The sequence below is a fragment of the Ranitomeya imitator genome, chromosome 5 (genome assembly GCF_032444005.1).
Source record: "Ranitomeya imitator isolate aRanImi1 chromosome 5, aRanImi1.pri, whole genome shotgun sequence".
In the NCBI taxonomy this organism is placed as follows: Eukaryota; Metazoa; Chordata; class Amphibia; order Anura; family Dendrobatidae; genus Ranitomeya; species Ranitomeya imitator.
Genome location: NC_091286.1, coordinates 165,224,116 through 165,250,210, shown reverse-complemented (window position 1 = coordinate 165,250,210; position 26,095 = coordinate 165,224,116).

Below are 26,095 nucleotides of genomic sequence, written 5' to 3'. Positions count from 1 at the left end.
CACGAGACGTCTAGGAATCATCGTAGGCACGTTCCCCGGCTACAGCTAGTTGTGTGTTTAGGTTCAGGATCGCGGTCAGCTCAGTTTCCATCACCCTAGAGCTTGTTTTGTTTTTTGTGCTTGTCCTTTGGTGATCCCCTGCCATTGGGATCATGACAGTATAGCCGGCCAAAAAGTGGTATCGTATTGGCTGAAGTAGGAGGAAAAGTAGTCTGAGGAAGTTTTTTTTTTTTTTTTTCCCTCAGAGTTTGCTGCCTAGCATTAATTGCAGCCTGGCTGCGTCTTACCTCCTCTTAATCCTTGAATGGCTCTGACCTCAGCTGTTTATCATGGACGTCCAGAGTTTGGCTTCCAGCCTGAATAATCTTGCTGCTAAGGTTCAAAATATACAAGATTTTGTTGTACATGCTCCTATGTCTGAACCTAGAATTCCTATCCCAGAGTTTTTTTCTGGAGATAGATCTAGTTTTCTGAATTTTAGGAACAATTGCAAGTTGTTTCTTTCTTTGAAATCTCGCTCCTCTGGAGACCCTGCTCAGCAAGTCAAAATTGTTATATCTTTCCTGCGGGGTGACCCTCAGAATTGGGCATTTGCATTGGCACCAGGGGATCCTGCGTTGCTCAATGTGGATGCGTTTTTTCTGGCATTGGGTTTGCTCTATGAGGAACCTAACCTAGAGATTCAGGCTGAAAAAGCTTTATTTGCTCTCTCTCAGGGGCAAGATGAAGCAGAAATATATTGTCAGAAATTTCGGAAATGGTCGGTGCTTACTCAGTGGAATGAGTGCGCCCTGGCTGCAAGATTCAGAGATGGCCTTTCTGAGGCCATTAAAGATGTTATGGTGGGGTTCCCTGCGCCTACAGGTCTGAATGAGTCTATGACTATGGCTATTCAGATTGATCGGCGTTTACGGGAGCGCAAAACCTGTGCACCATTTGGCGGTGTCTTCTGAACAGGCACCTGAGACAATGCAATGTGATAGAATTCAGTCCAGAAGTGAACGGCAAAACTATAGGCCGAAAAATGGGTTGTGTTTTTATTGTGGTGATTCAGCTCATGTTATATCAGCATGCTCTAAACGCACAAAAAAGGTTGATAAGTCTGTTGCCATTAGTACTTTACAGTCTAAGTTCATTCTGTCTGTGACTCTGATTTGTTCATTATCAGCCATTTCCGTCGATGCCTATGTGGATTCGGGCGCTGCCCTGAGTCTTATGGATTGGTCATTTGCCAACCGCTGTGGGTTTAGTCTGGAGCCTCTGGAAGTCCCTATTCCTTTGAAGGGAATTGACTCTACACCTTTGGCTATGAACGGACCTCAGTACTGGACACAAGTGACCATGCGTATGACTCCCGTTCATCAGGAGGTGATTCGCTTCCTGGTACTGTATAATTTACATGATGTCTTAGTGCTTGGTCTGCCATGGTTACAAACTCATAACCCAGTCTTGGACTGGAAAACGATGTCTGTGTTAAGCTGGGGATGTCAGGGGGTTCATGATGATGCACCTCCGATTTCTATCGCTTCATCTACTCCTTCTGAGGTTCCTGTATTTTTGTCTGATTATCGGGATGTTTTTGAGGAGTCTAAGCTCAATTCGCTTCCTCCTCACAGGGATTGCGATTGTGCTATAGATTTGATTCCTGGCAGTAAATTTCCTAAAGGACGTTTGTTCAATCTGTCAGTGCCAGAGCATACTGCTATGCGGGATTATGTTAAGGAGTCCTTGGAAAAGGGACATATCCGTCCATCTTCGTCCCCTTTGGGAGCAGGTTTTTTTTTCGTGGCCAAAAAAGATGGTTCCTTGAGGCCTTGTATAGATTACCGTCTTTTGAATAAGATTACAGTCAAATATCAGTATCCTTTGCCATTGTTGACTGATTTGTTCGCTCGCATTAAGGGGGCTAAATGGTTCACTAAGATTGATCTTCGGGGTGCGTATAATCTTGTGCGGATAAAGCAGGGTGATGAGTGGAAAACCGCATTTAATACGCCTGAGGGCCATTTTGAGTATTTGGTGATGCCTTTTGGACTTTCTAATGCTCCTTCTGTCTTCCAGTCCTTTATGCACGATATTTTCCGTGAATATCTGGATAAATTTATGATTGTGTATTTGGATGATGTTTTTTTTTTTTTCTGATGACTGGGAGTCCCATGTTCAGCAGGTCAGGAAGGTGTTTCAGGTCCTGCGGGCCAATTCTTTGTTTGTAAAAGGTTCAAAGTGTCTCTTTGGAGTCCAGAAGATTTCTTTTTTGGGGTATATTTTTTCCCCTTCTACTATTGAGATGGATCCCGTCAAGGTTCAGGCTATTTGTGACTGGACGCAGCCTACATCTCTTAAGAGTCTACAGAAGTTCTTGGGCTTTGCTAATTTTTATCGTCGTTTCATAACTAATTTTTCTAGTGTTGTTAAGCCTTTGACGGATTTGACTAAGAAGGATGCTGATGTTGCTGATTGGTCTCCTGCGGCTGTGGAGGCCTTTCAGGAACTTAAGCGCCGGTTTTCTTCTGCTCCTGTGTTGCGTCAGCCAGATGTTTCGCTTCCTTTTCAGGTTGAGGTTGATGCTTCCGAGATTGGAGCGGGGGCGGTTTTGTCGCAGAGAAGCTCCGATTGCTCAGTGATGAAGCCATGTGCGTTCTTTTCTAGAAAGTTTTCGCCCACTGAGCGGAATTATGATGTTGGTAATCGGGAGCTTTTGGCCATGAAGTGGGCATTTGAGGAGTGGCGTCATTGGCTTGAGGGTGCTAGACATCGTGTGGTGGTCTTGACTGATCACAAAAATCTGATTTACCTTGAGTCTGCCAAGCGTCTGAATCCTAGACAGGCTCGTTGGTCACTGTTTTTCTCCCGTTTCGATTTTGTGGTTTCATACCTGCCAGGTTCAAAGAATGTGAAGGCGGATGCTCTTTCTAGGAGTTTTGTGCCTGACTCCCCTGGAAATTCTGAGCCCACTGGTATCCTTAGGGATGGGGTGATTTTGTCGGCTGTCTCCCCAGACTTGCGACGTGCTTTGCAGGAGTTTCAGGCGGATAAACCTGATCGTTGTCCGCCTGAAAGACTGTTTGTTCCGGATAATTGGACCAGTAGAGTCATCTCCGAGGTCCATTCTTCTGCGTTGGCAGGTCATCCTGGAATATTTGGTACTAGAGACTTGGTGGCCAGGTCTTTTTGGTGGCCTTCCTTGTCGAGGGATGTGCGTTCTTTTGTGCAGTCTTGTGAAGTTTGCGCTCGGGCTAAGCCTTGCTGTTCTCGGGCCAGTGGATTGTTGTCACCTTTGCCTATCCCGAAGAGGCCTTGGACGCACATTTCCATGGACTTTATTTCGGATCTCCCTGTCTCTCAAAAAATGTCCGTCATCTGGGTTGTGTGTGACCGCTTTTCTAAGATGGTTCAACTGGTACCCTTGCCTAAGTTACCTTCCTCCTCTGAGTTGGTCCCTCTGTTTTTTCAGAACCTGGTTCATTTGCATGGGATTCCGGAGAACATCGTTTCTGACAGGGGATCCCAGTTTGTGTCTAGATTTTGGCGTACGTTCTGTGCTAAGATGGGCATTGATTTGTCCTTTTCGTCTGCATTCCATCCTCAGACGAATGGCCAGACGGAACGAACTAATCAGACCTTGGAAACTTATTTAAGGTGTTTTGTTTCTGCTGATCAAGATGACTGGGTTACCTTTTTGCCGCTTGCCGAATTTGCCCTTAATAATCGGGCTAGTTCTGCTACCTTGGTTTCTTCTTTCTTTTGTAATTCGGGGTTTCATCCTCGTTTTTCCTCTGGTCAGGTGGAGCCTTCTGATTGTCCTGGAGTGGACATGGTGATGGATAGGTTGCATCAGATTTGGAGTCATGTGGTGGACAATTTGAAGTTGTCCCAGGAGAGGGCTCAGCAGTTTGCTAATTGCCGTCGCCGCGTGGGTCCTCGACTTCGTGTTGGGGACTTGGTGTGGTTGTCTTCTCGTTTTGTTCCTATGAAGGTCTCTTCTCCTAAGTTCAAGCCTCGGTTCATCGGTCCCTATAGGATCTTGGAAATTCTTAACCCTGTGTCGTTTCGTTTGGATCTCCCGGCATCGTTTGCTATTCATAATGTGTTCCATCGGTCGTTGTTGCGGAAGTATGAGGTACCTGTTGTTCCTTCGCTTGAACCTCCTGCTCCGGTGCTGGTGGAGGGAGAATTGGAGTATGTTGTGGAGAAGATCTTGGATTCTCGTGTTTCCAGACGGAAACTCCAATATTTGGTCAAGTGGAAGGGTTATGGTCAGGAGGATAATTCTTGGGTGGTTGCCTCTGATGTTCATGCTGCTGATTTGGTTCGTGCATTTCATAGGGCTCATCCTGGTTGCCCTGGTGGTTCTCGTGAGGGTTCGGTGACCCCTCCTCAAGGGGGGGGTACTGTTGTGGATTCTGTTTTTGGGCTCCCTCTGGTGGTTACTGATGGTACTGGGTGACTTGTGTTTTCTGCGGTCTCTGGTGTCCACCTGTTCTATCTGGATATGGGAGTTTCCTATTTAACCTGGCTTTCTTGTCATTTCCTCGCCGGCTATCAATGTAATCAGTGTGTCTTGTTACCTCTGCTTCCCGCTTCTGTAATCTTCAGGACAAGCTAAGTTTTTGATTTTCCTGTTCCACGTTTTGCTTAATTTTTGTCTTAGTCCAGCTTGCAGATATGTGATTCCTTTTTGCTGGTTGCTCTAGTGGGCTGATATTACTCCTCATGTTCCATGAGTTGGCACATGAGTTCAAGTAATTTCAGGATGGTTTTTTGTAGGGTTTTTCGCTGACCGCGCAGTTCACTTTTGTATCCTCTGCTATCTAGCTTTAGCGGGCCTCATTTTGCTGAATCTGTTTTCATAACTACGTATGTGCTTTCCTCCCATTTCACCGTCATTACATGTGGGGGGCTGCTATTTCTGTGGGGTGTTCTCTGGAGGCAAGAGAGGTCTGTGTTTCTTCTAATAGGGGAAGTTAGTCCTTTGGCTGGCGCGAGACGTCTAGGAATCATCGTAGGCACGTTCCCCGGCTACAGCTAGTTGTGTGTTTAGGTTCAGGATCGCGGTCAGCTCAGTTTCCATCACCCTAGAGCTTGTTTTGTTTTTTGTGCTTGTCCTTTTGTGATCCCCTGCCATTGGGATCATGACAGGTGGGATATGGGGTAATAAAGAGTTAATGCCATGCCACCTTGCTATTGTAAGGTGACATTAAGCCAAATTAATAATGGAGAGGCGTCAATTATGACACCTATCCATTATTAATCCAATACTAGTAAAGGGTTAAAAAAAACACAAACACATTATTAAAAATTATTTTAATGAAATAAAAACAAAGGTTGTTGTAATATTTTATTCTACGCTCAATCCATCTGAAGACCCTCGCACTGTAACAAAAAAAAAATAATAAACCAACAATATACATACCTTCCAAAGATCTGTAAGGTCCCACGATGTAAATCCATCTGAAGGGGTTAAAATATTTTGCAGCCAGGAGCTCTTCTAATGCAGAGCTGCTCCTGGCTGCAAAACCCCGGGGAATGAAGGTAAAGTAGGTCAATGACCTATATTTACCTTCATTTGCGGTGAGGCGCCCTCTGCTGGTTGTCCTCATATGAACTCGAGCCTGGGAGCTTTCTAGGAAAGTTCCCATGCTCCAGGAAGAACCAGCAGAAGGCGCCTCACCGCAAATGAAGGTAAATATAGGTCATTGACCTACTTTACCTTCATTCCCCGGGGTTTTGCAGCCAGGAGCAGCTCTGCATTAGCAGAGCTCCTTGCTGCAAAATATTTTAACCCCTTCAGATGGATTTACATTGTGGGACCTTACAGATCTTCGGAAGGTATGTATATTGTTGGTTTATTATTTTTACTTTGTTACAGAGCGAGGGTCTTCAGATGGATTGAGCGTAGAATAAATTATTACAACAACCTTTGTTTTTATTTCATTAAAATAATTTTTAATAATGTGTTTGTGTTTTTTTTTAACCCTTTACTAGTATTGGATTAATAATGGATAGGTGTCATAATTGACGCCTCTCCATTATTAATTTGGCTTAATGTCACCTTACAATAGCAAGGTGGCATTAACCCTTCATTACCCCATATCCCACCGCTACACGGGAATGGGAAGAGAGTGGCCAAGTGCCAGAATAGGCGCATCTTCCAGATGCGCCTTTTCTGGGGTGGCTGGGGGCAGATGTTTTTAGCCGGGGGGGCCAATAACCATGGACCCTCTCTAGGCTATTAATATCTGCCCTCAGTCACTGGCTTTACTACTCTGGCGGAGAAAATTGTGTGGGAGCCCATGCCAATTTTTTCCGCCATTTAACCCTTTAATTTAATAGCTAGAACAGCCAAATTTTGCATATACACACTACTAACATTAGTAGTGTGGAATATGCAAAAAAAAATGGGGATATGAGATGGTTTACTGTATGTAAACCATGTCTCATATCATGTCGGGTTTAGGAAGGAGATAGCAAAAGCCGGCAATTGAATTACCGGCTTTAAAGCTATCTAGCGCTGGATGAAATAATAATATATATACATATATGTGTCTCACTGACATATATATATATATACCTATTCTATGTGTAGACATTTATTCTACCTATTCTACTGTAAGCTGTCAGTGTGATTTTACTGTACACCGCACTGAATTGCCGGCTTTTCTCTCTAACACCGCTGCGTATTTCTCGCAAGTCACACTGCTGGTCCATGTGTAATCCGTATTTTTCTGGCTTCCATAGACTTTCATTGGCTTTTTTTTGCGCAATACGCTGACAAACGCAGCATGCTGCGATTTTCTACGGCCGTAGAAAGCCGTATAATACTGATCAGAAAAATACGGCAGATAGGAGCAGGGGCATAGAGAATAATTGGGACGTTTGTTAGGCATGTTTTACGGACGTATTTTCTGCGCTCTTACGTCCGTAAAACTTGCTAGTGTGACGCCAGCCTAACCCTGGAAGCATCATCTTCGCAAAGTCTTCTCTCGCTTGTAAAACCAATAGGGAGCACCTTTAAGAAGGTGCAAACTATATACAAAACAGTTTTGAATCATTCACCGTCCATGATCCGGCAGTCTTTCAAACAATGATGAACTTGTGCAACAGTAGAAAAGAAATAGAAAACATTAGGGATCCCGGGTAAACAAAGGGATCCCTAGGAGTTAACCCTGGACGGGTTTAAAGTAGCAGCAACAGCAGGAAACAGTTAACTATGTACATTTCGGTTCTCCGAGGTTTAGTGCTGTAATAGGTGACACGACATCAGCCGGTGGTGACCACGTCCCGGCCGGGGAAGGTCTGGCCCTGTGTCACCGTCCAGCGCAGTCTCAATCGGACTAGCAGCAGTCTGGGTACGAGCGGTGATACCGGTGGCAAACTTCGCAAGCAGGGCTCCACCCGCCGGGGTGGTAGCACTGGGTCCGGCGGGATCAGGAGTCAGCGGGGTCCAGCCACCAGTCTCGGTCATGATCGTAGATGGCACGACCACTAGCGCACAGCGTTTGACTCTCTTGGCATACCACCCTCGCTCACTCCAGTGGCGGGTGTAGGTCATATGGTCCCCCCTGTACAAGTTTCGGAGTGGAGGTACACTGCGGGACTGGGGTTCCATGTTGCAGCTAGTCACATAGACCTCGGTCAACAGCCCTGGCTCTAATATGAAGCCGCAACCCCTCCCCCGGTGGAAGGCCAGCATAATCCCCTGCTTTATCAAACTCTCAGGGCAGCAATTGACGAGGGGCACCCGTTCCTCCGGTCGAACAGTCTGTTCCATTCGTTCTCGGTCTTCCCATTGTGAAATCAAACTTCGTCTATACTGATCCCAGGTGAGCCTGATGACGTAGGAGCCCTCCTGTCGGGACCCGTCTGGTCGGAACCGGGGAGCATTCCACTCAAAGACCACTCCCCTGGGGTTGATGTCTATCGGTGTACCCAGAGGTGTCGGCAGCGGGGGCAGGATCCCCTTCATGGCGTAAAGGGCCGCCACCACAATCTCAGTAGCGGGAGACCAGTCATCAATGGGCTGGGGAGCGGTCACCGGAACCGGAGCGGTCGGTGGAGCAGGATCGCTGTTGGTACCTGCGTCTGATGTGGTTCCACCAATGTCGGTCGGCTCCGCTGACGAGGACGCTGGAGTCAGCTGCGGCCCTGACCACGGCTCCTCCTGGGTGGCCTTCCAGCACAGCTCCGACTTCCTTTTCCTCGCCGTCGCCAACCCCCCGTCTGGAGTCGGGTGGTCCGATGCCTCCTCCGGCAACACCAGGGGATCCGGGCTCCCCTGTGACGGCAAGCCCTGGTCCAGCTCGGCTGGGCTGCGGTGCTCCTGGGTCACTTCGTCGTCGTTCAGGTACCCGCTGGTCATCCGCTCCGCCCCTGGGTCTGCAGCAGCACACACATGAGGCTCCATCATTTTCTGGGGTTTGAGCTCCTCCATTCCTGAGCTCGTCATCCTGCAGCCGTAGTCGGAGTGGGCGGTTCGCGCCATTTTCTCGATCTCCTCCCATGACACGCCCTCCTTCTTCTCCTGCGCTCCTCGTGGCGCGGCAATGGCGGCGGTTTTGGCGGGAATCATGCGTCAATAGCAATACACAGTCTTTGCAATAAATCACAGTCCAACGCGTTTCAATCACAGTTCCAAGGCACACATGACCCAATTCTTCAGGCTTAAGTACGATCCTGTTCGTGATGCCAAGTTGGAGCGCTCCCAGACACCGGGCCACGGGTTCTCGGTACCGGGCCTCTCTGGTTCGGTTCTGAGGCTGTCACGGTGGCTAGGCCCAGTCTGCGACCCTGCTAAGGGGCGTCCAATAAAGGTGAAGGTACAGTCTGTCAGGGGTTCGTGACGCCACCTGTGGTGTTCGGTCAGGGTGACCGACGCTGCTGTGGGGTCCGCTGGGGTGATGGAATGGCAGCTGGATGTTATACCTTCCTGTTATGACCTGGTGGTTAGGAGCACCTGGAATGACCTGATAGTTAAACCTCATACAGGACGAGCTCTGGGATGTGGGAACTCTGCTGACCGCAAGCCCTAATCCTATCACACACACTAGAAATAGCCGTGGAGCGCTCCAGACCAGACCTAGGCGCCTCGTCACAGCCTAAGAACTATCTAGCCCTAGAGATGGAAAATAAAGCCTACCTTGCCTCAGAGAAATTCCCCAAAGGTAAAGGAAGCCCCCTACATATATTGACTGTGAGTAAAGATGAAAGTCACAAACGCAGAAATGAAACAGGGTTCAGCAAAGGGGAGGCCAGACTTACTAAATAGACAGAGGATAGGAAAGGTAACTTTGCGATCAGCACAAAAACCTACAAAAGACCACGCAGAGTGTGCAAAAAAGACCTCCGCACCGACTCACGGTGCGGCGGGGCCACTCTGCATCCCAGAGCTTCCAGCTAGCAAGACAGAATCATGATAACCAGCTGGACAAGAAAACAATGAACAAATAATGACTATCAGGAACTTAGCTTCTGCAGGAGAAGGCAGGTCACCAGAGAGATCCAGGAGCGAACTGAACAAATGCAAAAACATTGACAGCTGGCATGGAGTAACGATCTGAGAGGAGTTAAATAGAGCAGCCAACCAAAGGATAAACCACGTCACCTGTGTAAGGAACCTCAGAAGCCGCAGCTTCACTCATAGCCACCAGAGGGAGCCCATAGACAGAACTCGCCGAAGTACCATTCACGACCACAGGAGGGAGCTCGACAACAGAATTCACAACACCTTCCCACAGGTGAAGTATGTCCCCAGGCTTCCCAGTAATGTAGATGATGATGGTGTGAGGTGCAGGCAATAACGAGGACACAGGGTTGCAGTCTCTTTACCTCTTTACTGAAGGCTTCAATATCCTCAGTCCAGAGCATGTTCAACCGGGCTATCAGAGACCGGCCGGTCCGATGGGCACATCCAGAGTTTCCTTCGCAGATTGAAATCGTTGCCTACCAATAGCGCCTGTGTGTTGTAGTCCTACCCTGCTGAGCATTCGGAATAGTCCTCACAACTGCTGCTCTCGTTCGTTCGTTCGTTCTCTACAGCTTTCTTTCTCTCTCTCGTTCTTTGGTTCCAGATGTTACTAGTTTCTAACGTCCCCCAGATATGTTATGGCTAGGACGCCACCCGTTTGACGGGAAGGCTTGGAGGTCTTCCGGGACCCTAGAGACGCCCCTCTCCCAATGTTGCCCCCTATGTCTTCGTAGGTGTAGAAGGTAGACAGCCAACCTATGATTAACTGTCCAGCGGAATTTGAAGTAAGGCCTGAAGTAAGTTACTCCTATGGTGATCCGGCCACCGACTACGCGCCTCAGTAAGATGTTGCCTTCCTCTCTCGGCACGACTCTTACTGGCTCTCCTTTGTGCTGATCTCGTTTACACTGTTCCACAATATCCTTCCCTTCGTGTCTCTCTCCTGGATACCGCTGCAGGGTGTGCAGGCGCGGTTCCGTTACGTTCTGTTCTGTTCGCCAGGCACCTGCCAGGTTCCCACGCCTGACAGGGACCCCCCTGTGCCTTCTCCTTGCAATACCACTTGCCACGGGATGTTGCCTGGTTCCAACCCAGTCAGCTTCTGCCTAACTTCCTCCCCAGCCCCTAGTTTTACCAGTGTGAGGAGTGGCCCAATAAATAAAGCCTCTTTCTCCCCCTAGTGGCCGGAGTGTGAAGTGTAATGTGTTCTAGTGATACCTAGTCAGGAGAACTCCTTAGTGCCATCAGACGTACTGCTGCTCCCCTTAGTGGCAGAGCGCTATACTGCAACGACCAGGTCTCTGGGGCGCTGCAGATATACCACTCTTTGCCGCCAAAATGTATGATGCCAATAAAAGAGCTCTGAAAACACAGTATGATACCCCACAGTGAATTCATTCACTTTACTCTAAAAATACAAAGTATCATGACCCCAATGTACCACCCACAAAGTATGATGCCCCAAATGTGACCCCAACACAACCTTTCACACAGTATGATGGACTCAAAACAACTCTCCACACAGTAAGATGGCAACAACACAACTGTCATCACTGTATAATTGCCCCCCTAGCCCTCTAAACAGTAGACTGTGTAATGTCTTTATTGTCTGTACAAAATTGTAAAATGCTTCGGAATTTGTTGGGGGTATATACAGTACAGATCAAAAGTTTGGACACACCTTCTCATTTAAAGATTTTTCTGTATTTTCATGACTATGAAAATTGTACATTCACACTGAAGGCATCAAAACTATGAATGAATTAACACATGTGGAATTATATACTTAACAAAAAAGTGTGAAACAACTGAAAATATGTCTTATATTCTAGGTTCTTCAAAGTAGCCACCTTTTGCTTTGATGACTGCTTTGCATACTCTTGGCATTCTCTTATTACCCCATATGTCACCGCTAAAGGGCAATGGGAGAAGGGAGGCTAAGTGCCAGATTTGGCGTATCTTACAAATGCCGCTTTTCAGGGGTGGCTGGGGGCAGATGTTTTTAGCCGGGGGGGGGGGGGGCAATAACAATGGCCTCGTTTTAGGCTATTAATATCTGCCCTCGGTCACTGGCTTTCCCTCTCTGTTGAAGAAAATTGCGTGGGAGCCCACACAATTCGTTACCCTGAAAAAATTTGTTCATTTAACACCTACATATCCAAAATTTAACACAAACATAGTACTAGCATTATTTGTCAGGGACATTCATAAATCTAACTGATATGCAATGGTTTACTGTATGTAAACCATGTGTCACATCTTGTCGGCTTCTGCAGTGATTTTACAGAAGCCGACAATTGAATTTTCGGCTATTCTGCCACCTAACTCTCTATGAAATATAAATAAATATATACAGTACACACCAAAAGTTTGGACCACCTTCTCATTTAAAGATTTTTCTGTATTTTCATGACTATGAAAAAGGTACATTCACACTGAAGGCATTAAAACTATGAATTAACACATGTGGAATTATATACTTAACAAAAAAGTGTGAAAGAACTGAAAATATGCCTTATATTCTAGGTTCTTCAAAGTAGCCACCTTTTGCTTTGATGACTGCTTTGCACATTCTTGGCATTCTCTTGATGAGCTTCAAGAGGTAGTCACCGGGAATGGTCTTCCAACAATCTTGAAGGAGTTCCCAGAGATGCTTAGCACTTGTTGGCCCTTTTGCCTTCACTCTGCGGTCGAGCTCACCCCGAACCATCTCGATTGGGTTCAGGTCTGGTGACTGTGGAGGCCAGGTCAACTGGTGTAGCCCCCCACCAATCTCCTTCTTGGTCAAATAGCCCTTACACAGCCTCTAGGTGTGTTTGGGGTCATTGTCCTGTTGAAAAATAAATGATGGTCCAACTAAACGCAAACTGGAATAGCATGCCGCTGCAAGATGCTGTGGTAGCCATGCTGGTTCAGTATGCCGTCAATTTTCAATAAATCCCCAACAGTGTCACCAGCAAAGCACCCCCACACCATCACTCCTCCATACTTCACGGTGGGAGCCAGGCATGTAGAGTCCATCCGTTCACCTTTTCTGCGTCGCACAAAGACACGGTGGTTGGAACCAAAGATCTCAAATTTGGACTCATCAGAACAAAGCACAGATTTCCACTGGTCTGATGTCCATTCCTTGTGTTCTTTAGTCCAAACAAGTCTCTTCTGCTTGTTGCCTATCCTTAGCAGTGGTTTCCTAGCAGCTATTTTACCATGAAAAGTCTCCTCTTAACAGTTGTTGTAGAGATGTGTCTGCTGCTAGAACTCTGTGTGGCATTGACCTGGTCTCTAATCTGAGCTGCTGTTAACCTGTGATTTCTGAGGCTGGTGACTCGGATAAACTTATCTTTAGAAGTAGAGGTGACTCTTGGTCTTGCTTTCCTGGGGCTGTCCTTATGTGAGCCAGTTTCTTTGTAACGCTTGATGATTTTTGCCAGTGCACTTGGGGACACATTCAATGTTTTCCCAATTTTTCAGACTGACTGACCTTCATTTCTTAAAGTAATGATGGCCAATCGTTTTTCTTTACTTAGCTGCTTTTTTAGTAACATAGTTAGTAAGGCCGAAAAAAGACATTTGTCCATCCAGTTCAGCCTATATTCCATCATAATAAATCCCCAGATCTACGTCCTTCTACAGAACCTAATAATTGTATGATACAATATTGTCCTGCTCCAGGAAGACATCCTGGCCTCTCTTGAACCCCTCGACTGAGTTCGCCATCACCACCTCCTCAATCAAGCAATTCCAGATTCTCACTGCCCTAACAGTAAAGAATCCTCTTCTATGTTGGTGGAAAAACCTTCTCTCCTCCAGACGCAAAGAATGCCCCCTTGTGCCCGTCACCTTCCTTGGTAAAAACAGATCCTCAGCGAGATATTTGTATTGTCCCCTTATATACTTATACATGGTTATTAGATCGCCCCTCAGTCGTCTTTTTTCTAGACTAAATAATCCTAATTTCGCTAATCTATCTGGGTATTGTAGTTCTCCCATCCCCTTTATTAATTTTGTTGCCCTCCTTTGTACTCTCTCTAGTTCCATTATATCCTTCCTGAGTACCGGTGCCCAAAACTGGACACAGTACTCCATGTGCGGTCTAACTAGGGATTTGTACAGAGGCAGTATAATGCTCTCATCATGTGTATCCAGACCTCTTTTAATGCACCCCATGATCCTGTTTGCCTTGGCAGCTGCTGCCTGGCACTGGCTGCTCCAGGTAAGTTTATCATTAACTAGGATCCCCAAGTCCTTCTCCCTGTCAGATTTACCCAGTGGTTTCCCATTCAGTGTGTAATGGTGATATTGATTCCTTCTTCCCATGTGTATAACCTTACATTTATCATTGTTAAACCTCATCTGCCACCTTTCAGCCCAAGTTTCCAACTTATCCAGATCCATCTGTAGCAGAATACTATCTTCTCTTGTATTAACTGCTTTACATAGTTTTGTATCATCTGCAAATATCGATATTTTACTGTGTAAACCTTCTACCAGATCATTAATGAATATGTTGAAGAGAACAGGTCCCAATACTGATCCCTGCGGTACCCCACTGGTCACAGCGACCCAGTTAGAGACTATACCATTTATAACCACCCTCTGCTTTCTATCACTTAGCCAGTTACTAACCCATTTACACACATTTTCCCCCAGACCAAGCATTCTCATTTTGTGTACCAACCTCTTGTGCGGCACGGTATCAAAAGCTTTGGAAAAATCGAGATATACCACGTCCAATGACTCACCGTGGTCTAGCCTATAGCTTACCTCTTCATAAAAACTGATTAGATTGGTTTGACAGGAGCGATTTCTCATAAACCCATGCTGATATGGAGTTAAACAGTTATTCTCATTGAGATAATCCAGAATAACATCCCTCAGAAACCCTTCAAATATTTTACCAACAATAGAGGTTAGACTTACTGGCCTATAATTTTCAGGTTCACTTTTAGAGCCCTTTTTGAATATTGGCACCACATTTGCTATGCGCCAGTCCTGCGGAACAGACCCTGTCGCTATAGAGTCCCTAAAAATAAGAAATAATGGTTTATCTATTACATTACTTAGTTCTCTTAGTACTCGTGGGTACACGTTCTAAGGCTTTGTGCACACGTTGTGGATTAGGCTTAGGAATTTCTGGTGCAGATTCTGCCTCTCCTGGCAGAAAACGCATGTGCAGATTTGTTGCGTTTTTTTGTGCGGTTCTGCAGCATTTTTTGTGCGTTTTTGCTGCGGTTTTCTTGCGGATTTGCTGCGTTTTTACCCTTGCGGCTTTCTATAAAGGAATGGGTACAACAACGCTGCAGATTCACAAAAAAGAAGTGACATGCTAATTCTTTTAAACTGCAGCGTTTCCGCAGCGGATTTTCCACAACGTGTGCACAGCATTTTTTTTTCTCATTGATTTACAATGTACTGTAAATCAATTGCGGATCTGCAGCGTTTCTGCATCTCAAAAAACGCTGCGGATTTGCAGAGAATCCACAAAGTGTGCACATACCCTTAGTCTGCCGTCACACTAGCAGTATTTGGTCAGTATTTTACATCAGTATTTGGAAGCCAAAACCAGGAGTGGAACCATTAGAGGAAAAGTATAACAGAAACGTATGCACCACTTCTGCATTTATCACCCACTCCTGGTTTTGGCTTACAAATACTGATGTAAAATACTGACCAAATACTGCTAGCGTGACGGCAGCCTTACAGTCTATTCAGTAGGACTCAGCTGTGTATCCACCAGACTTCTGCACAACACAACTGATGGTCCCAACACCATTTATAAGGCAAGAAATTCCACTTATTAAACCTGACAGGGCACACCTGTGAAGTGAAAACCATTCCCGGTGACTACCTCTTGAAGCTGATCAAGAGAATGCCAAGAGTGTGAAAAGCAGTCAGCAAAGCAAAAGGTGACTTCTTTGAAGAACCTGGAATATTAGACATAACAAAAAAGTATGAAACAACTGAAATGAAGTATATAATTCCACATGTGTTAATTCATAGTTTTGATGCCTTCAGTGTGAATGTACAATTTTCATAGTCATGAAAATACAGAAAAATCTTTAAATGAGGTGTGTCCAAACTTATATATATATATAAAATTTATATACATATTGTAGTGCAACTGTAGCACACTTATGCAGTGAGGAAGCAGTGACTCAGAAAGTTCAAACACAAAGCAACTTTAATTTGCTTCTTCACAGCATTAAATGTCCCAATTCACACAAGTGCATATAATCTCCATGCATAGTATTAATGTTCATTTCACCACACTACATACTACACGGCATCCTTCCGTTTAGGCTGGGGTCACAGTGGACTGTAATACGGACGAGTGCAATGCGAGAAAAAATCGCATAACGCTCGTCCCAATGTTAATCTATGGGGCAGCTCCCATCATCCAATATTTTCTCGGTCGTATTCAGGATCCGAGTGAAATCGCAGCATGCTGCGATTGTCAGAGTATCTCGGCCGACAATTGCCAATGCGAGTCTATGGGTGGTCTATGGGTGCGAGAAAAAATCGGATTACACACGGACCATGCGTGTGCATTGCGAGAAATACGGAAGACTTCTCCAGGTGACAGGAAATTGAATCATCCATTATCAGGAAGCTTTGGCATGCTAATTTCTGGGCCACGCTGGATTGAAAAGCAGGAAGCACGCCTCCACGGAGTGTACTGTGTAGCAGCATGGCCAGGCATATAAATGTGGAGATGCTGATTGCTCTGGTCGATGATAGACCAGAATTATGGGACCAACGCGACGCACATTATGCAGACCGTGCACGTGAAGAAGCAGCATGGAGGGCAATCTGTCGCCACATATTCCCCGATTTTGATGAGCGACCTCATGAGGTTCAGCAAGAAATTTGTAAGTACCATCCTTTACCAAAATTGTGTTTAAAATTGGGTTCCTGATAAAACTAACCATGAACACATCATATGTGGTGTGTTTATGAGTGATGTAAATGTTAAAAGCTCTGGGTTGCGGATGCAAAATCATCAACATGACACACAAATATGGTTGAAATGTACTAGCTATAGTCCTTTAATATAGGACAAAGGGAGTTTTATTTCCCCCTAGGCTCCAGGACCCGTGTGTGATTGCAAACCCTGTACCTGTTAGGCAGCCGTCACACGTTCAGTATTTGGTCAGTATTTTACATCAGTATTCGCAAGGCAAAACCAGGAGTGGGTGATAAATGCAGAAGTGGTGACGTCACGTATTTCTAGTGTGATGGCAGCCTTAGAGTTATGTGCTTGATATTCAAAAAAATTCTTGTGTTTCTTTGCAGTGAATGATGTCAATAGACGCTGGCGGAGTTGCCGGGACCAATGCTTTCTGGGCGGAGTGGTGATGCAGCATCCAAAAAAAGAAAATATATTTATTTTGATCGGCTTAATTTTCTTGCACCGGTGATGGAGCTCAGACCGTAAGTGCATGCATGTCACAAAATTTTAAACACATCTTATAACGTGAATATGTTTTAAATTTTTTTTTTTTTAATATTTTTTGAAATCCAGAACAGAGTCAAATCTGACAGAAAGGGAGACTGCATCTGACTCTGAGGTGGTGATTGACCCCGTTGGTGAAGGTGCTGAAATGGCTGGACCATCTGGCCAACCAACAAGCAGCAACCAACCACCACCAGCACAACCAGAAGCAGCGTCTTCTGCCACACAGGAGGCCAATCAAGAGGTGGAGGAAGGAGCCCAGAGCAGAAGTTCAACCTTGGCTCTGGATACATCACCACAGCCTAATACAAGACCAACCCGTGGTCGGCGCAGAAGGGTGGCTTCTACCACTGTCACCAGGAGGCAAGTGGATACAGGGGTGTTGGACTATTTGGCCAGGGCTGCCCATGACGATGGGGAGGAAGCATACTTCCACAGTCTTGCCCACTATTTAAGTCCCATTCTGCGCTCGCTCAGGCTGCGGACCAGAGGTTGTATCCAAATTGTGATAGATGCGGCAACACCCCCAAACAACCCGACTCATGTGTTTAACTACCTTCGAACGTTGGCAAATGTCATCTACAAACCTTCTGGTGGTGCAAGACCTTCCACCGGAACAAACACAAACAGTCGCAGCACCACCCCCGCCACATATAGCTCAACAACAACAGCCTGGCCAAAGCAACCAAAAACCACAACTTAGGCCAATTTATGATTATCCAGCAACTGCCCAATCTGACCACTTGAACAGACACACGTTTGGAGGCTGGTCCCAACATGTGTCTGCTCGACATGGCCATATTGGGGGGTATGACCAAATGGAACAATCCAGTACACAGGACTTGATGCACTTCTACCCTCAACATCAAGTTTTACCTCAGACACAGGATAGATCCTTGCACAACACCCTCCATATATATCTGGCATACCACAGGTTGACAGTCTGGTTGGTCATCCACCTAGGCCAAGTTCCGCACATGCTGCACACCATCACCATCACCACCCCCAACCTACCAGAACCTGTAATTTCTCCAAACCAGTTTTTGGCCAGTCATTTACGCTGTTTTATGTGTTAAGTTATTTGCGTCCTTGGCATGTTATGCTTTCTTGTTTCCTCAGGTTAATATGCCTACAATTACATATGATGTGAATATGTTTTTGGCTACTAGATATATGCTTTGAGCAGTAAAAATGGTTTAACAAATATGAGTGTTATGTATTGTTCTGACTACATACATGATGTGACAATTTAACAAAATAAGTATTTTTAAGGACAAACATACTACACAATTCAAACAGGAACATTATGATATTTATTAAGTTACAATATAACTAAAGATTAAAGCAAAACAGCATTGTCTTGCCAGACAGTCGATCCCTCTGGTGACACAAAATAATTTGTTAACGCATCACGAACTTTTAGGCCTGAGGGCTGACGACGTGAAGGAAGAACACGTGTAGTAGACAAGACAGTATTTGCATAATCAACTTCATCATCAACAGATGATGGGCAATCATGGTATCTTGTAAAGTTGTGAAGAACAACACATGCTTTGATCACGCCATTGACATATTGCCTTCACTCAGTTGGATTGCGGACTGAAGTACCCGCCATTTTGCAGTGAGAATGCCGAATGAACACTCTACCAGACGGCGGGCACGGGAAAGTCACAAATTAAAAATTCGCCGCTGGTAGTCCAGGCCTCTCCGTGGATAGGGCCTCATGACGTTACTTGATAATTGAAACGTCTCATCTGCTACCATCATGTAAGGCACCGCATCCAAATTAGCCCCTGGTATGTGACTTGGGGGTGGGAGATCCAAATCATTGTTGCGCAGCCGCCGACCCATAATGGAAGAACTGAAGACTCTAGAGTCTCCAGTTCTACCATAGGCCCCAATATCTACAATTATAAACCTGTAGTTGCTGTCGACTAGGGCCAACAGCACTACAGAGAAAAACTGTTTATAATTATAGAATTGGGTCCCTGATCCCGGCAGCTTACACACACGGATGTGCTTTCCGTCCAGAGCCCCAAAACAGTGCGGAAACTGGCATGTGTCCTGAAATCCTTGTGCAATACGTAACCAGTCTGCCATTTTAGGCTCAGGCATCACCTCTTGATGGAGTCTTCTCCAGATTTCCGTGCATGTATCCCGCACAATTCCAGAAATTGTTGATTTGCCCAGTAAAAACTCTAAATGCAGTGCCACATATGAAAGGCCAGTGGCAAGGAAGCTAAAAGAAAACAGAGTATGTTTTAAAATAAAAACACAAAATGAACACATTACAGTGTTATATGGACAAAAACTAAGATTAGATAACTAAGATGCCATGTTTAATCAAACATTAAGGACATGCAATGGCTTTGATGTTCTATAAACTAAAATATTATAAAAGAAGCACAAATTATGTTGAAGTTGCATAATAATTTAATGATCTAATTATAAAAAGGGGTAAGACTATGAAAGTCAAAACATTATTTGTAAAAAGAGGATTTTTACATACCGTAACGTAAGGATAAGGCGCTCCTCTGCAGAAATAGATTTGCGCATCCTGGTGTCCTTCTTGGTGATCCCTGGTCGCAAAATCTCCAACAAAATATCAAATGTTTGTATCCTCATCCGACAATAGTTGAAGAACTTGTCTGGATTTGTCCTCAGAGCAGCATACAGATGGTTGAAATGTCCTTTATTGATCCGTTGCTTCAAAAGTGGATGTACCCACATCCGTCTCTGCTTCCTCGGATCTACAATAACTGGGTATGGCTCCCCAAAACGTTGGGAAAATACCCAGTTGTAAAGCACACGCTCTATGGCAGGCTTGGACTGGCCCACCGGAGAACCGGAGGATCCTCCGGTGGGCCCTGGCACTGACACCTGCTGGCAGGGCCCCCACTGCTCCAGGGCCCCCCCGGCCGCCCGCCCCCCACCCACCCTCTTTGAAGACGATACTCACCCTGCTCCAGCGATGGTCTCGGCGTCTGCACTGCAGCTCGTCCTGAATGAGTGGTCACGTGTTACCGCTCATTAAGGTCATGAATATGCGCATATTCATGACCTTAATGAGCGGTGTCACATGACCGCTCAAGCAGGAAGAAGGTGCTACGCCACCTGGAGTCGGGACAGAGCATGAGGGATGTCGGCACGGCCGTGCAGTGGGACAGGTGAGTATGAGGGACGGAGGGATGGGGGGACAGGGGGATGAAGGGATGAAGGAGGACATAAGCCAGCGTGTCGTGCAAGATGGGAGCAGGAGCGGGTGCGGGTGCGGAGAGATAAGCCATGCATACAGGGGCGGACTATGAGCCATGCATACAGGGGGGAATATAAGCCATGCATACAGGGGCGGACTATGAGCCATGCATACAGGAAGGGGGGAATATAAGCCATGCATACAGGGGGGAATATCAGCCATGCATACTGGGGGGGAATATAAGCGATGCATACAGGAGGGGCGGAATATGAGCCATGCATACAGGGGGGGATATGAGCCATGCATGCGGGGGAGGGGAATATGAGCCATGCATACAGGAGGGGGGAATATGAGCCACGCATACAGGTGGGGGAGATATGAGCCATGCATAGGGGGGGGGAATATGAGCAATACATACAGGGGGGAATATGAGCCATGCATACAGGATGGGGGAATATGAGCCATGCATACAGGTGGGGGGATATGAGCCATGCCCACGGGGGGGGAATATGAGCCATGCATAGGGGGGAATATGAGCCATACATACAGGGGGGAATATGAGCCATGCATACAGGGGGGAATATGAGCCATGCATACAGGAGGGGGGAATATGAGCCATGCATACAGGTGGGGGGGATATGAGCCATGCATAGGGGGGAATATGAGCCATACATAGGTGGGGAATATGAGCCATACATACAGGGGGGAATATGAGCCATGCATACAGGGGGGAATATGAGCCATGCATACAGGAGGGGGGAATATGAGCCATGCATACAGGTGGGGGGGATATGAGCCATGCATAGGGGGGAATATGAGCCATACATACAGGGGGGAATATGAGCCATGCATACAGGAGGGGGGAATATGAGCCATGCATACAGGTGGGGGGGATATGAGCCATGCATAGGGGGGAATATGAGCCATACATAGGTGGGGAATATGAGCCATACATACAGGGGGGAATATGAGCCATGCATACCGGAGGGGGGAATATGAGCCATGCATACAGGAGGGGGAATATGAGCCATGCAAACAGGGGGAGATATGAGTCATGCATACAGGAGGGGTAATATGAGCCATGTACAGGGTGGAGCGCGGTAATTTGCTTTTTTGCACTGCATGCTGTGGCGGCACTGTCGGTCGAAGAGAGGGGAGAGTGGGTGTGGCTTACAGTGGCTGATGGGAGATTTGTATTCCTCTGCCTTTCAGTTGCCATCATGCAGTGGACACGTGAGGAGAGGTCATTTTGTGTTGAAGCGTATTTTTCAAATGCCCACTCGATCATTGCAGTGCAGCGTGCTTTTCGTTTACAATTCGCTGTTCCTCCACGCGGACGTGTTCCTGGACGGCAATCAATTGTAAATTGGGTGAATGCATTCAGAACAGCAGGGAATGTGTCATGTGTACGAAGGGGACCTGAGAGAAGGATTACAACACCACAAAACATCGAGAGAGTTAGAGCAGCAGTACTGCAATCTCCGAAACGCTCTGCTCGGAAGCAATCATTTGCTCTTGGCATTTCAAGACGTTCTCTCCACCGGATTCTTCATGATGAACTGAATTTTCACCCGTATAAAATGTGCGTGGTCCAACATTTGTCAGCATGGGAGTATTTGACACGGCGGACCTCTTGTGAAGACATGTTAGCAACGATACCCCGTGACGCAATTGTGTTTTTTTCTGATGAGGCACATTTTCACCTCATTTTCACTGTGTGGTGCGCCATATCACGAGTAGGCATCATTGGTCCTTACTTTTTTCAGGATAATGGTCGTGCCATAACTGTGAACTCCGAACGGTACTTGTCTATGATACAGGATTATTTTCAGCCGGCTCTTGAGGCAATGGAACTAGAGGATACATGGTTCCAACAGGATGGTGCCACTGCACACACAGCGAGGGTTACCATGAATTGTTTGAGGCAAATGTTTCCTGGACGGCTTATCTCTTTGAGGGGAGATGTGAACTGGCCTGCACGCTCACCAGATTTAGCCCCATGCGATTTTTTCCTTTGGGGTTACCTGAAGTCTAAGGTGTATATCAACCGTCCCAACACCTTGGAAGACTTAAGGAACAATATTGAAGCTGAAATTGGCAGAATACCAGTGGACATGCTTGTTAGAGTTCATGAAAACTTCAGAAAACGTATGCAGCAGTGTGTGGATAGCGAAGGTCGACATTTGCCAGATACACTATTTAAAACCATGTAATTTAAAAATTCCATTACTGTTCAGTATAATTAAAATATAAAATAAATTTTTCTAATGATCATAATTTTTTTATTTTATTCCCAAATCTGCAAATTACCGCGCTCCACCCTGTATATGGGATGGGAGGGAGATGAGCCATGCATACAGGAGGGGGGTCATTATACAGTATTGAGCATCATGTGGGATCATTATACAGTATGGAGAATTGTGTGTGGCCATTATACAGTATTGAGCATCATGTGTGGCCGTTATACAGTATGGAGCATCATGTGTGGCCGTTATACAATATGGAGCATCATTTGTGGCCATTATACAGTATTGAGCATTATGTGGGATCATTATACAGTATGGAGAACTGTGTGGCCATTATACAGTATGGAGCACTATGTGTGGGTGGTCATTATACAGTATGGAGCACTGTCTGGCCATTATACAGTATGGAGCAATGTGTGGCCATTATACACTAGGGAGCATCATGTGTGGCCATTATACACTATGGAGCATCATGTGTGGCCATTATACAGTATTGAGCATCATGTGTGGCCATTATACAGTATGGAGAACTGTGTGTGGCCATTATACAGTATGGAGCATCATGTGTGGTGGCCATTATACAGTATTGAGCATCATGTGTGGCCATTATACAGTATGGAGCACTGTGTGGCCATATTTTTGTTTGCTTATAATTATTGTATATAAAACAATGTGATCAGCAGTGCTAAATGGCTGTGGTTGGGACGTGGATATGGGTGTGACTAGTTGCGAAATGGGTGTGGTCAGAGGCGTGGCCTAAAATTTGCCGCGGCGCACTACGCGCGCCACAAACTTTATACCTCCTTCCTTTCTTCAAAAGTTGGGAGGTATGGTACCGCATCTGCCAGATCACGGCAAGTGCCGCAAATACCATAGGGAATAAATGAGGCCGAACGCAGTGTTGCCATAAGTGATCCGTTATGCGGCAGATTCAGAAAAACTGCCAGATCTGCTGCAAAAGGCGACTTTCACATCAGCGAATCTTGCCAAAGTCACTGCCGATAGTGTCATACTCACCAAAGGGGGAGGCAGCACTAAAAGTGCCTAGTGCAGCAGAAACTCTAAATATGGCCCTGGGGGGCTACATTATATTCTGTGGGGGGACTGCATTATACTCAGGGTACTACATTATATTATGGGGGGCTACATCATACTATATGAGGGGTTACAGTATACTCTATGGGGGGCTGCATTATATTCTGTGGTGGGGCTGCATTATTCTCTCAGGGGACTACATAATATTATGGGGGCTACATCATACTATATGAGGGGGCTACAGTATACTCTATGGGGGGGCTGCATTATATTCTGTGGTGGAACTGCCTTTTCTCAGGGGACTATATTATATTCTGTGGTGGGTTGCATTATACTATATGAGGGGGGGCTGCATTATACCCTCTGGGGTGCTATATTATATTCTATGGTGGGGACTGCGTCATACCTGAGAGGGTTGCATTATATTTTGTGGGGTGCTGCATTATATTCTATGAGAGGGGACTGCATTATATTTTATGAGGGGGCTACATTATATTCTGTGAGGGGGCTACCCCAACCCTTGCTACATTATTAAGACGTGAACTACCTTATATTATACCCTGATATTAGCGCTTTTTACTGCACAATTGGTGGTCTTGTATCTATTTCTATGTAGCTACATAGTGGGCCCCAAGAATGATTTTCTCTGGTGGGCCCAAGGTGCTCCAGTCCGACGCTGCTCTGTGGTGTTAAAAGTCAGTAGATCAGACATGTTGCTCAGCAAGCAGAAATCCACCAACACAAGCAGGGACTGTACTGCATAGATTGGTGGCTGCCACCTGTTTTAGGGCCATTAAATAGTGTTCTTGTTGATGATTTAAATTTTTTTCAGGTGAAAAAAACGTTATATGTCCATTTTGCAAGCCTGCGAGAAAATCTCGCCATACGGATGCCATACGGATGTTAAATGGATATCAAACGGATCATTTGATGCGAGAAAAACGCATCCTCGCACTGCACACGGATCACGGTTTTGTTAACATTTGTGCGATTCTCATCCAAGAAAAACGGACCTTTTTTATACGTTGTGTGTGTCCCCGGCCTTACAGTTACTAAACACGCTGGCCTTCCCTTTGACCGTTAGTCGAGGGCGACTGCACCACTCTGTCAATGTCTCTTACTGACAATGTCTCTTCAACATCCTTTCTGAGGTTGGTTTTAATATCTATGGACTGATCACATTGTCCTCTCTCTTAAAACCTTATTACATGTGTCTGTCTCCTTTGTAAGTGGCTTACTGTGGCAATACATCAACCACAGCTCTAGTGATTTGGCAGTGATTTTATATATGGTATATTTAATTTTGCTGACAGGCTCTATATCTGTTTACAATTTTGTTGCACTTGCACGTTATACTTTATAATTAGAGCCTTTACATGCAGTTTTATTATCCCTGCCATTCTACTGTTATTAATTGCATGTGCTGCTTTTTCGAATATTGGAGATAATTATTGTGGGTTTTTTTGCATCATTTTTTCTACAATCTATGATATTGTTTTTTTGCATTATGTACTAACCTTTTTAGACATGGCACTTAGGTGTCACTATCCCCCTGCTTTATTCTAGTTATCAGTTTTAAAGATTTCTTACTGTATATCATTTTTAATAAATTAATTATATAATAATGATTAATTGTTCTGAGGCCCATTATTTGTTCTTCGCTGTGTTTCATATTTTGTGGTAGAGCTATAATTTTTTGGCAATTTTATTATTTCTAGTCTGAATTGCAATCATCGCTACGCCTGTGACTGCCATGCTCTCCTATGACCCTAATACACCTCCATGCACAACCTGGAGAGAACACACAGTGACCCTTACCTGTGACACTGCTTCACAGCTACACATGCGACTGCAATGCCCCCTCATGGCCTCACTACGCTTCCATGCACATCCTGGGGAGAACAAACAGTGACAACTACCTGTGACAGCGGTCACTGCCTCACATATCCTCTCCCTCTTCATACCTGTGGGGTTGAACACTTGTCAAATCATATGGGCGTGAAACGGGGCATCCGCATGACCCTGTGACATCCCCGCCGGACACTGCACTAAGAAACCAAAGTAGGGACCGGAACCATCGATCGACACATGCATCCTTCTCCTTTGCATTTCTCCTCCATCCTTCATTATGGGACCACCCACCTCTCAGTTCTCGATTGCAGAAGACACCCCCACTTTTCTTATTAACTGTAGATTTGGGCCAGTTTTGGGTGGTCTCAACCTTGTTTGTTTTGGATTCACTAACCCGGCAGCTCATCCTGTCATCTAAGTACCTGCATTTGGGCCCCTGGTACCGTTTCCTCTGTACCCTTACCCGTGCCTCGGTGACTACGTGATGCTGAAACGCCATGGTCCTCCCCGGCAACGCTGAGCATACACCCGTATTACATAGCACACAAACCTGAGCCTTCCAACACTGCTGTCTAGTGAGCGCTCTCTCTGTTTTACCCTTACCCCCGACCACATCCTTGGCCGTGCCAGAGGGCTCCTGGTGCATATGCTCTCAGTCTCCTCCACTACAAAACACTCCCGGTTCTTCCTGGCGATATTTTTAAGCTTGCATTTTTTACACCTGCCTCTCTGCGTGGAACCCTGGAACTGAGCTGTCCTGAACTTACCATGGGACATTTCCAGCTCGAGGTTCAATGGGGTCTCCACGACCTCTACCCCCACAACCTCTAGGGGAAGCCTATCGGGTTACA